Source organism: Anomaloglossus baeobatrachus, chromosome 3 (genome assembly GCF_048569485.1).
Source record: "Anomaloglossus baeobatrachus isolate aAnoBae1 chromosome 3, aAnoBae1.hap1, whole genome shotgun sequence".
Taxonomy (NCBI): domain Eukaryota; kingdom Metazoa; phylum Chordata; class Amphibia; order Anura; family Aromobatidae; genus Anomaloglossus; species Anomaloglossus baeobatrachus.
The window spans coordinates 559,323,639-559,332,370 of record NC_134355.1 but is presented as its reverse complement, the minus strand read 5'-3'; the positions used below and the strand labels follow the sequence as shown (position 1 = coordinate 559,332,370).

Genomic DNA, 8,732 nt, shown 5'->3' with positions numbered 1-8,732 from the left:
ATATTCCATCTGCACGAAAACACAGCCGCGCTCTATTCTTGTGTGCAGAAGAATATGATTTCTATTACATAATATAACCAATATAATTTGTACATATCTATCTAAGAAACTTTAACACATAGATCTATCTGATACTGTACTCCTACTTCGCAGCTGATAACTTAGAAATGACCGAATCTGAAGAATACGTGGGGACATGAAAAGTTTAATGATTGTATAAACTTATTCCAGAAAGAGAAATAAACACTGTGGAATTATAAGAATGAACAATGCTCTAATCTGATTACAAAAACTGGAACGCCAGCATGGTTCCCTTATTACATCTCCAACTGGCTCCCAAGTGAAGTTTGGCTGCTTTTCAAAGCACTAGCTACAAAGTAAAGAAATTATACGCATTGAAAAGCAAGAACAGGAGTGTAATTTTAGGGGCGATGATGAAGACTCTGCCACAAAAACACAAATTATTATTAAAGGGATTGTCCAGGACTTTAACATTGATGACCTATCCAATGGGATAGGTCATCAATGTCTGACCAGTAAGGCAACACTGGGCATCGCTGATTGCAAACAAGGGAAAGAATCCAGCACTCTTGTGGTATCCAGTAAAATTGTAGAAAGAACTTGATTCAAAATTCATTAAAAATCCAGCATCAGGGACAGGAGAATGTACAATGACGCGTTTCGAGCATGTAGTGTGCTCTTAATCATAGCAACACTGCCCCCCCACACACTAATCAGCTGTTTTTTTATGCCAGCGGCTGAAAGCTCTGTCGATGAAATAGTGGCCACAGCCAAGTACTGAACATCCATACCCTAGAGCTGGATATGCAGTTGTAAGTCATGTACAGGGTGGGCTCCCCAGTATACAGCAAAACCACGCACCAGAAATGCGACTTTAGGTAGTTGGATTGATAAATGATTGCTTTACTTTACAAAAACAGAAAGGCATCCATAAAACAGAACAATATAAATACAAGGCCTAAGGCCAACACCCCTGTGCTGCACCACCCATACCGGCAATTTATGTCACCTTATCACAAACCTTTGCCTAACCAAGGGACTGTCTGAACAGTCGCCTAATACCTAGTAATCCCTCTGGGAAGCAGGAGTAATTGTGTGTGTGTGAACACGACCTACCAGTGGTGCAGCACAAGAGTTCACAACTTATCCACCTAAGCATAAGCAAATCCCATAAACCCCCTGAATACCCTTAATCGCTGAAGCCTCACAGAGAAGGCAGATGGTAAAAGTGGGAAGGCGAACCACACAGCTCAGCAACACAGTCCTGGAAATCTTCTAGAGCAACAGTCAATGCAAACGTGTGGCGCTGTCTCTTTAAGATTTTAAATGTAACTGTAAACTGACATAGCAGAGTCGGCAAGTCTTACTTTGTATATAGTCGACCTAACTAGAACAGATAGGTGTTGTAGTACTAAAACATAAAGTGTAGCGTGCACGCAGTCCTGGGACCAGCCTACCATACCCGGGTACTATGGTGTCTAGCTGCCATAATAAGAGACTTGGAGATTCTCTCACAGTGAACCAGTATAGCTTGCAACTGCAGAATGGTGAATTTCCAGCACAGGATGCTGCTCACACGCATCGCAGACGTCCTCGCTAAACTCCAACACGAATCTTCTCCCAATTGACTTAAATATTTCTGCGGTGGCTTCTTTCCATGAAGCACACCTCTCGCTTTCCCTGCAGCTCACACACACTACCTCATCAGTCCTCGAATTCCAGGGGAGAAGTTAGTTGAGATATTGCTATAGTAACCAAACGGTCAAATGCAGATGCAAAACAGCGGCTTCTTGTGGCTGGTCAGTAACAATGCATACAATGAACAGTAAATAAGTGTTTTGCAGCAGTACACAGTGGAAAAAGGTCACTAATACCCTCTCACACGGTACCAAGCCGGGGCCACTAAATAGTTGAAGGAGCTGTGTACTGTGTAGCTCTGCAACTGAGCAGTTCCGACCAGCACAAAGTTGAACAGCTGATTGGCGGGGTGTCGGGTGTTGCACCCTCAACGATCAGACATTGGTCATCAATGTTCAAGTCCTCTACAGCCCCTGCAATGGCAAAGAACAGTTATTAGCTCTGTCATAGATTTTACATTGGGGTCCAGAAGCGTCACGTTATGCCCCTAGTATCAGAGTGTATCTGATACATTGTTTGCAAGTTTAGTGTATTTGCTATTTTTATTTATTTATTTATTTTTTTATTGATTTTTTTAAATTGGAATACAACAAGAGTTACATCATCATGCATTTGAACATGTTGTAATCGTATATGCATAAACATAAGCATCCAGTGTTATCTTAGAGAAGGTGGTGCCGTTCCCTAAATAATTACATTATAGCAAAATAACAAATGTAGGGCAGATGAGAAAGGAAAGTAGTGGGAGCGGGAAAGTCGGGGGGAGGGGAAGTCAAGGGGGGACAGGAGAGGTTGGGATAAGGAAAGAGAAATGCTAAACATTAATCTTACCACGATGAGTCCTGAATAAATTATTTAGAGGAGGGTTAACTCATCAAACTAAGATTGATTAAACATTTAGAACTTGTTTAAATGAGTAGTTTAGGCACAGTATCATAGATTGTTATGGTAACATTGATGTGGGAGAAAAGAGGAATAATTGTGAGAAGCAATTATTATAACGTAAAATAGTATATTCCTACAGGACAGGAGTAGAGGAGTCTTTAAAGAGTCACCTAGGGGACCAAATCCCTTTAAATTGCAAATGTCTCTTCCCATGTTCCCTGCTTGTTAACTTCTCAAGTCTGTATATCTGCTCTGCTTTAAGTTCCCATTGGGTAGTAGAGGGGGCTGTGTCCGAATTCCACATTATTGGGATCAGTATTCCAGTTGACACTAATTACGGTCTAAGATGTGAGAGCTTGTTCTTAGGAATTGTCTCTGGGAAAAGATGAAGGCAAATTTCTGCTGTTCAAATTATAGGGGATTTTGAGAATTTGCATTATAGATTTAAGGGTCTCTGACCAATATTTCTTAATCTTAGAAACTGGAGCAGCCAGCTGGTCCCAAATCACAGGAGACCGACCGGAGCGGCAGCGAAAGAAGAGGAAAACAGCAGAAGGGGAGTATAATATAGAGGACAGAAGACTTACATTAAAAGCACCACTACAGCAGTAGAATAAAACAAAAAAAAAACGCTGGACTGGTGCCTTACGGAGTCAGTATTTAAAGGGAACCTGTCACCAGGTTTTACCCTTATGAGCTGCGGCCAGCACTAGTAAGCCCTTATATACAGTATTCTAGAATGCTCTATATAATAGCCCAAGTTGCTCTGTAGAACGTAAAAACACACCTTTATATCACTCCCCTAGGGGGTGGTCTGGTGCGATGGGCATCGCTGCTCTCAGTCCGGCGTCTCCTCCATCTTGTACGATTGCCGTTCTCCTCTCAGGCTTGTGTGGATGACGTGTCCTACATCATCCACACAGAATCCACCATTGTCCTCCTGCGCATGCGCACTTTGATCTGCCCGGCTGAGGGCAGAGCAAAGTACTATAATGTGCAGGTGCGATGAAAGGTCAAACACCGCTCGGGCATGCGCCCTACAATACTTTGATCTGCCCTCAGCCGGGCAGATTAAAGTGCGCATGCGCAGGAGCGCAATGGAGGCCTCTGTGTGGATGTTGTAGGACGCTACATTCACATGGGGCTAGGTAGGAAGAGGGCGATTGCACAAGATGGAGGTGGTGCCGGACAGAGAGCAACAATACCCATCGCAGCAGACATAGGATCTATGACTGGTAAAATCAGTTCACTTTGGTCACTGATAGATTCAGTGAATAATGGAAAGTTATGCAGCTTCCTAATATACTTTGGACCCGATTCATCATAGTCTGATCCTTTTTCTTGGAGTAAAAATAAATCTGATAGTTGTCTTTCATGTTTCTGCTTTAGTCAACTAATTATTTAATTGATCCTATTTGTAAGTTGTCACTTGGTTCTGCCTATTTTTTTTTTTTGTAGCTTGACAATGTGAGCATGGTTCTTTATCCAGATGATGTAGGCTAATAAATAATTTACAACTTTTTGAAATGTTGCAAAATTTATGTGAAGTTGTACTCCAGTGACCCAGTTGATGACTAATATGTGACATTTCAAAGGATCATGCGACTTGTTCCTCCAAAAAGGTGTACAAAATGGTGAAAGACAAAAAAGGAAATAGCATTTGTGATTTTGCAGACAATTCGTCAATTCAGCGGGTTTCTCGAACATTATATTGATATGTAAAAACAGATTACAAGGAAAATGTATTAAATTGGTTGCCTTCCATAGGTTCATATAAGTGTGGACAGAATAATTGCGGACTTTGTTAATTTATGGTAAATACTACCACAACAATTTCCAGTGTGTCTAATAAGGAATTTAAAATTCACCTTCTGATACACTGTGGGTCAAGTGGTGTTGTTTACGTCATCACATGCACATAATGCCAAATCCAATATGTCGGAAGCACTTTATACATGCTCAGGCGCAGGATATCTGAGCATGTGTATGACATGAATAACACTACTACCCGAAGTTTTTCTGCTGCATCCAAACATTTCCTAAACCAGCATGGAAGTGATCTTGGGACGTTAAGAGTTAACACAGTTGAAAAGGTCACGTTACCTAAATGAGGTGGGAATATAGTAGACATTCTGCATAGACGAGAAGCAAAGTGGATGTTTTTGCTTGAAACCAGGATGCCCACAGGCATTAACATTAGAAATAAACTTTTGAATATCTTATGAATGAAATGTATTGTGTATTTATTGGTTCCGTTATTTGGTCATGTGATTTTCACTAGTGTCGGTTGTTTCACATCATTTCCTGTTCACTCCTTTATAGCTTGTATGTTCAGCCTATGCGGTATTGTTTCAGATTAAGGACGTGACTCGTCCGAAACACGCCACATATCGCAATGTGTTGGTTTTATTGAAAATAGGAAATGGACTTTTGTTGATGGCGCCCCATCTACTGTCTGCTGGAAGGGGCGCTATGCGACTTGTGGCCATGGTACTCACCTACCCCGCGCTCATCCGCCGCCCTCCTGTGACTCTGGGAACTGACTAGCGTGTAAGCGGCACAGTGCATGATGTCAGTGTCACATGCGACCACTTATAGCACTGGCAGTTATCAGCATATTCTCTGCTCCTTATGCCCAGGATCCTGTGCGTGGGGAGCAATGAATATTCACAGCCTTAGGCCTAAGACACACGGCATGAAAATTGGTGTGAGTGGAGTGTGATAAAAAAACGCATTCCACTTGGACCAATATTAGCCTGTGTGTCAGCACCCATGAGCGATTATTTTCTCAGCCCTAATCAGACCGAGAAAACAATCGCAGAATGCTGCGACTGTAATGTGATCCTGTTTACTCTCGCACCCATTCAAGTCTATGGGGAGAGAGAAAAATCGCACTGCACTCGTGGTATACCGGTGTACTGCGAGTGCAGGGCGAGAATCGCAATATCTGGCTACGGAAGAGAGAGGGAGATAAATCCCTCCCTCCCCTCCTCAGCGTCGGCCACCGCCCTCCGCAGCACCATGCCCGCCCCTACTCAGTGCCGTCTCGCCCCCCTCAGCTGAGGTCCGCTCGTATGATCAGACCTCAGTCGTAGGGATACTCACCTGACACTCGGCTCTGCTGTACTGCCAGCGTGAGCCGAGTGTCATGCGAGGGGATTGCAGTAATCCCCGTGTAGGCCCCGGCTTTAATCTTTGGCTGGCACCTCGCAGAACAGGGACCCGACAGGTCTCGATGCTCTGATGTATGTCAGCTGGATGCTTGCCCTTAGACACACATCTAGCTGAAGCAGGGCCCAGGCCCGGTCGCGGTGGCGACCTCGGTCGTTACGCCCCTGTTCATATTCCACGCCTGTGAGGTGGGAGGATTATCTCGGCAAAGGTGAAGTGCTCACTAACGAGAAAAAGTCCTTTTGTGTACATAGAAAAAGTCTTAGATCTTCGAGTTCAGCTCATGAGATAAGGGAGCAAAATCAAAAGTGTTGCCTTTATATTTTTGTCCTGTGTAATTGTTAGTTACATTTCTGCTAAGGCAGGAATCAGACATGCCATTGTGGGGGTAGTCATTGTGATGCAGTTTTTGAAATGGATCCATCAGGAAAGTTTCATGGAAAAGTTAAAATGTTTCCTATTTGTTGAGTCCACTCTTCACAAGAGGACCTCGTGGCTCATGAATGAGCTTATTATAAATTTGAATAGCTGCTTTGTAATGGTACATTGTGTGCATTGAATTGAATGGATAGACGCAGATTCCCTTATTGATCACCGCTGATCATTAGGGATTAGAGAAGTGACTTCCATAATAGAGTTGCAATGGTGAAACAATCCCTTTAAATCATTCCCTTGATATCTTCTGTATAATTATCTGTATTGCGTATTTCCTTTCTCCATAAAACTTAGTAACACATCTAACAAATATTATGTTTCGCTTTGGTGAATTTCTCATAGCAAAGTAATAAAATGCTTGTTCAAGCCAGTTTGAGTGACAGAATATGCTTCAAGCGAACAATTACAGCAGAAAACTGGATAAGACCAAACTATGAACATGGAGTTACTCCTCGTGAGAACAGAGATCCTGGGAGAAGTTCTGAATGGCGGCAATACAGGAGTGAAGTGTTTTCTGTTATTTCATTTTTCAGTCACCCGTTTAGAAAGAATTGTGTTGTCAAGGAATAACTTTCCATAGACTCATGGGGCTTTAAGCTTTCCTCCTAGGATTATACAGATTTACACATTGTTTAAGCATGAGTATTTCAGAAATTCATATTATCTTTGACATGCTTTAAGAAAAATAAAGGGCTGGAATTATTGGAGACTTGATTTGTCGTTATGTTTTATGTGAAGGTATTTTTTTTGTCTTTAAAATGTTCTCTTTTTTAAAGAGGACCTGGCAAAAGCTCAAAAGTGAACAAATTTAGCATTTTTTTAATCTATTTTTAAATCTGTCATATGGATTCATAGAGACGGGCCTTTTAACTTGGTGTTAACGTTTAAGACACAGCCCCAAAGGATCCTGTGACCAACACCCCCTTGTTAAAAACCATAACAAAAGCACTAAATAAAAAGTCCTATATCTCTGGAACCATATGGCAAATTTAAAAAGAGAATGCTCATTGGAGCAGCGGTAGTAAAATAACATGCAAAACTAACCAATTTTGAGTTGGTGACAGATCCTCTCTAAGGGTTATACCCAAATGAGCAAGTTATCACATATGCACAGAATGATTAATTTTATCGCAGCTACATGAACATTGCAAACGTGTTTTGGAGATGAAGATGGTGGGCATGTTTCGTAGCCAATGCAAATGTCATTGTGAATAAAGGGGGAGAAGATGAGCTGTGGTGATCACTTATTGCAAAAAGTGGATCCTATGTTATTGATCAAAAGCTTTGAGAGTAAATGTGTAGAATAAAAATGTAGTTCATCTTCTGACTATACATTATATATAGTCTCTTCAATATCCCAAAAAGAAGTATTATATCATGTAACGCTCAACCCCTAGTGAAGGTGGAGAGCAGAAATTGACCCACTGGACCACAGGATGAACTCGGGGTTACCCTTTCGTGGGAGTGGCTTGACTAAGCACCCGCTGTTAGGCAGTACACCAGGTGCCATTCCCAGGGCAATAACCGGGACTATGGCAGCTAAGCGGAGCAGGATAACAGCAGTAAAGGTAGGTTAGACACTACAGAGCAGGACAAGAGGCACAGTCTGGATGAGGGAATGACAGGATGGGTAGAATCAGGTAAGGAACTTCTTGTACGGGTCATCAGGCTACAAGTCACCAGGCACGGGACATCTGGCACAGGACATCGAACACAGGGTGCAACTGGGACAGAACCTCAGAAGGAACTCCAGTCATCAGAGTCCAGATCATCAGGCACAAAACTCCGGTAGTTAGGGTCCAGGTCAACAGCCACAGAACATATAGCATGGGACATCGGACACAGGGTGCAGCTGGGACAGGACCTCAGAAGGAACTCTGGTCATCAGGGTTCAGGTCATCAGGCACGGCACTCCAGTCGTCAGGGTTCAGGTCATTGCACACAGGTGGAGCTGGGACAACTGAGGTAGACAGGATGACAGGTGCAGCCTGGACAGCTGAAGCAGACAGGAGAACAGATAATGGACAATGGGTGAACAGGAGATTATGCACAACCGGAGGTATAAACAATAATAAGAAATGTATACTTATACTTTACTACTCTGTGTTCTATCCTAACTGGCCTCCACTAATGGGACACTGCTCTCTAACTGCAGAGGCCTGCACTAAACCCTAACCAGGGCACACAAGTTCAGACTCACGGAATCGTCCGAAGAAACGGTCCTCTCTCAGGGCACATAGTCCATTTGTGTGCACTTCTCTGGGGCCAAATAGAAGCAGCTTTTCTTCTCTTTGGTACGGTTCAGCTGGTCTCATCCGGGTGATGTCTTCACCTGGGTGGGGAACTGACTGAGCAAACCCTGGGATTTTTTCTCAGGCAACATCCCGCTTTTTCCCTCAGCAGCTGTGGTACAACCACTGCTCATACTCTTTCCTGTTCGCTCTGCCTCTCAGGTATGTTTTCCAGCACTTTCTCTGCAGAGCTACAGTTAGGTCCAGAAATATTTGGACAGTGACACAATTTTCGCGAGTTGGGCTCTGCATGCCACCACATTGGATTTGAAATTAAACCTCTACAACAGA

At 43.0% G+C, this 8,732-nt stretch overlaps 1 long non-coding RNA gene across 1 annotated transcript in view; it reads right to left on the bottom strand.

Moving 5' to 3' along the window:
• Nucleotides 1–284: 284 nt before the first annotated feature.
• Nucleotides 285–8,732, bottom strand: part of LOC142296828 (uncharacterized) — an 80,108-nt gene continuing 71,660 nt past the window's right edge. The window contains exon 3 of the long non-coding RNA XR_012751710.1: nucleotides 285–2,072. This is a non-coding gene — a long non-coding RNA (uncharacterized LOC142296828). The remainder of the gene's footprint in view (nucleotides 2,073–8,732) is intronic.